Raw genomic sequence first — 4,508 nt, 5'->3', positions numbered from 1 at the left:
TACAAGTGCTTCTGTATTGCGGACAGAAAAATAAATAAATAAATAAAATCCCAAGAATATGGCATTTTGCATTTAAATTTACTCAAATCACAGCTCCATCATTACTACAAGAATCAAATGGATTCTGTGTCTGCTGCCCTCATGCCTCCATCACCTCTCTCGGGGGGGGGGTTCACTTGTGGGGGCACTGAGCTGGGCTGGGCTGTGGCTTCCACCACTGGGGAGTTCAGATAGCGACCTGGATGCTCAAGGGCCCTCTGTCCTGGATGCCTGGATGCCAGGCTGGAACTGCAGATCTTTTGTGCATTGCTTAATTCAGAAGGCCCATGCTGGGCAGCCTTGCAGTGTCCACATACAACACAACTCCTATGGATTGGGCAGCGTTAGGCTCACTGGTTTACCCTTCCTGTCGGCATGCATGGTGAGTGCGTCAGGCTGACAGTTTCACTTCTTTCTGTGCCAGACTCTTACTTGCAAATAACTTTGGGTTCATCAAGTTCCTTCATTGCTCTCTATTGCAGATCCTGTTTTTACACTCACATCCTGTGGGTCTCAAGGCTTCCTACCTAGCCATCCTCAGCCTCCCTTTGGGCCCCCGTCATCATCGCCCAGCCCTGGGACTGCAGGTTACTGGAGGCACAGCAGTCTTTGCTCCTGTGCAAACAGAGATCTTAGTCAGGGTTTAAGCAAATATCCACAGGCCAAGGGTGAGCCGCTCTCTAGAACGCAGCTCCCATCTGCCCTGATGGTTGGTCATGATAGTTAGGGATGATAGGAGTTGTCATTCAACAGCATCTCACAGGCCACAAGCCAGAAGCCCTGAGAAATCCAGGTAGCCATTGATCATTGCACATTTCCAAGTAGCCAAACAGCCTGCAAAACCCTCTGTGTTTCCTCTCCCCAGAGAAGACAGATCTACCTCCTCTGATCCCGTTCCCTCTGTTTGTTGTTGTAACACTATCCATTTGACCCCTCACACGGAATGTGGGACTGAGACTCAGGGAACCCAAGTTGTAGTTCCCACTCAGCCAAGGAGTCAACTGGGTGACATCACAGACTCTCAGCCCGGCCTACCTCACAGGGTTGTTGTTACTGAGAGCATAAGATTTGGAGAGGAGGAGAATTATGTAAGCTCCCTTGAGTTCCTTGAAAGGAAACAAGCAAGATATAAACATAATAAATAAATAAATAAATAAATAAATAAATAAATACACCCTTCCAAGGAAGCAGGAAGTAACCCATGACATTTAGGCCTCCAACATGGTCCCACCTTAGCACCTTCTCCACTTTGGACAGGGCCAACCTACCTCCACCTACTCTGTTTCCATGACTCTTTTCCAAAATTATAGGGATGGTCCTAATGTTGGAGTGGACTGGTACTTACTCACCAATGCTTTCCATTCTATAAACATTTGTGGTTTGGTAAAATCTATATGCTTTAATCTGAACTGTCAGTGGGAGGGTTAATTTAATTCAGACCTACGTCCTCACCTCTGGCTTACTACTCCTACACTAGCTGATGGGATACCCAGCTAATTTGCCCAGCTCTGAAGCATCATACACTGTTAATATGACGGCACACTGCAAAACGTCCCGATCTTTCTGCTTCAGTTGAGTTTGCGCACACGTGTCCCAGTGCCCTGACGTTTGTCTCCATGCTCCTTGTCACAGCATGATCTCCTTTTTGCAGTGCAACAGCAGCATCTGTGGGTCCATATGCGGGAGCAGAGAACTCCCAGCACCTGTGCCTTAGCAGTGCGAATATTATACTCCCCATAGTAGCATCCGCAAGCCAAAAGCTTTTTATCCTCATATTACACGCATTGCACACTTCCTCCACATTGTACTCAGCTATGTTCTGCTGGGACAAAGCTGAGAGATATTTCCATCTCTCTGTGCACACTAACATACAGCAGAAAAAAGAGGCTGTGGGATTGTGGGCCGTTCCCTTCACTCTGCAGCTCATTTATTGCTGCTAAGGATAATTCGAGTGCAGCCTAAATCTCGGGTCTGAGTACAGCATGGGACACAGTGAAAAGGTCCAGTTGCTGGCCTCCCTGTGTGAAACAATTTGCTCAGCATGGCTAGTTTTGTGTCTGTTTTTCCCAAGCAGGTGTTAGCTGTCTTCTAAGGATGATGGAGTCCAATTTAAAAAGTGACATCAAAGTGACCTGAAGAAATGAATCCTCTAACAACGGTTCCAACCAGCAGTAAATGGCAGAGACTCCCAATTGGCAGCACATTCAAGTCATTTTATGTGGAGGTCACACACAAAATAACCCTGTTAATTTCATTTGTGATAAAATCGAGTGTTTTTTTAAAGCATGCATCTCTGGAACTTGCAACAAATATAGTTAGAATGCACAAAAACTCAGAATCAGAATAAAATTGAGCACTTTCTAGAATGATATCCTGCCCAGAAGGAGGGTTAATTGAATTCAGCCCCACCTCTGGCTTCCTACCCCTCCACTACCTGATAGGATATCTTTCTCCCTAATCCTTTTTGCCAAGGAAGAAATACTATTAAGTCCAAATGAAATGGGTTTGTTAGCACCAAACAAATGGCCAATCATGCTGAACTGGTGAGTTTCATAGAAACAATAGGATTAGTATTCCACAGTTGCAGAATATATTCCGTCTGGTATATAAGGGCAAAGGATGAGTTATGTAATGTGCATTTCAATTATACCAGGAAAGAAATAATCACAGCAAATGAAATGCCTTCCTGCTTTTTCCAATTCAATCTAGGATGGGTCTAATCGGATTTTACTGCCTTTTTATTATTTTAATGCACGTTCACATTTATTTTGTGATGTCATGTTGGCAATCTGCCAAAGCCAAGTTCATTTGTTTCAAGCAGTAGGTAAAAATACCCCCTCCTCCAAAAGGTGTGCAAGCCCTCAGTTACAGGCACACTCCAACTCTAAGGAGGGCAGAATCAGACCAAGGCGGTTCCGATCCTTTGGAATGGGCCTTACTCTCGGGGAAACGTGCACAGGCTCAAGCTGCACGTGGCAGCGCAAGGGTATCCCAGCACTGTGGTCTGCGCGAATGAGAAAAGGAAAAGGGGAATAGGGATGCAAGTTTTTGAAAGAGTGCTCTTTCCCCTCCTTTTCCTTCTCGCTCACCAGGCAAAAAAAGGGAAACATATTGTTTTAATCCAAAAGGCATCATTGGTGCGCTTGCAGTCCAAGTCTAAACTTCCCCCAGAATCAAGACAGTGAACTATCTGCCTGGATCTAAACAACAAATGATCTCCGCTGGCAACCGGCAGCTACGCTCGCAGCCTCTCCGGGAAGCAGAGGCGGGATCCCCCAGAAAAGGCACCGAGGCAGACGGCTGGCCACTGCGGGGAAAGGCGAAGTCCTGCAGCAGCAAAGTTAAGCGAGCAAGTTGAGCGGGAAAAGCGGGCAGGGAAGGAGAGGAATCGCGCTGCTGCTGCTGCTGCTGCCGCCGCTTTCGCCAAGCATTCTTTCTCTGCTATCGCTTAGCAGGGAAAGGCAAGACAGGTGTCATGTGCTGAAGCAGGAATTACCCCCTGCGCGGGGAGCGGAATTCCATGGAAAGAAACACGATGTATCTATTCATTTGGCTATTCAGCTGCTGTGGCGGAAAGAAGCGCATGTATTTATTCAGGTGGAACACTTCATGCTCAGTTGCACGGACCACGTCAGTTAAGAAGACTGAAAGAACTTGCGATTATACTTACCAAGTCAGTGGCGGATTCAGAAATGAAGTGCTATTAAATTGCCTGAGCAGTTTAGGGATCCCCTTTGCAGCAGGGGGGATAGCCAAAACTCTGTGTACAGTTTCCAACGCCTGAAAGCACTTGCTCTCCCCGCTTCCCGGGCTGCGGTAAATAGATCCCAGAATGAGCGAGAAAGGGGGAAGATCCTCGGGCGGTATCCCTCCAGGTACCAGGAGCCTCCTTCCCCTCGCGCCGTCACTCGAGGCGCGGAGCCTGAATGGGAAGTCGCGAGCGGCGGCGGTCGCCAATTGCGCGGCGCTCCGGCGCGGCCGCCCCGCCCAGGTCCCGCCCCCCTCGGCACGGCGCCGCGGTGCTTGAAGCTTGCGCGGGGCCTGCGCGAGCCGCTCGGGAAGGCGTAGCGGGCGCCACACCTCCGAGGAAGCGCGGGGGGCAGAGCGGGGAAAGGAGCGTCTGAGCCGAGCGGCGGAGGGAGGAAGGAAGGAAGGGAGGCAGCCGCGGGGAAGGGAGAAGAAAGCGCCCGGGAAGGCGTGCGGGGGGCCGAGCCGGGCGCTGCGCTCGCCTTGGCAGCCCCAGGCGTGACCTGGGACCTGCTCGCGGGGCGCGTGCGCAAGGGCGCGAGCCCCGGCTCGGGCAGAAGCGGGCCCCCAGAAGCCGGCTTGGCCCCCACCCACCGACTTGCGGATCGGGCCCGCCGCGCACGGAGGGGTCTTCTGCGGAGCCGGCGTGCTGGAGCCCTTCAGCGCTTCTCGTGCGATCGCGGTACCCCCGCAGCCTGATCCTTGGCAGGTCTGCGCAGGAG

At 50.6% G+C, this 4,508-nt stretch overlaps 1 protein-coding gene across 1 annotated transcript in view; it reads right to left on the bottom strand.

Annotated features, from left to right (window-relative positions):
* Nucleotides 1–3,961, bottom strand: part of SEMA3C (semaphorin 3C) — a 171,383-nt gene extending 167,422 nt beyond the window's left edge. The window contains exon 1 of the mRNA XM_044423394.1: nucleotides 3,710–3,961. The gene's annotated coding sequence lies outside the window, so the exon portion shown is untranslated. The remainder of the gene's footprint in view (nucleotides 1–3,709) is intronic.
* Nucleotides 3,962–4,508: the final 547 nt, after the last annotated feature.

Source organism: Varanus komodoensis, unplaced genomic scaffold, assembly GCF_004798865.1.
Source record: "Varanus komodoensis strain SLA01 unplaced genomic scaffold, ASM479886v1 scaffold13_3, whole genome shotgun sequence".
Taxonomy (NCBI): Eukaryota; Metazoa; Chordata; class Lepidosauria; order Squamata; family Varanidae; genus Varanus; species Varanus komodoensis.
The sequence above is the reverse complement of the archived record's forward strand: the minus strand, read 5'-3'. Positions and strand labels throughout refer to the sequence as shown.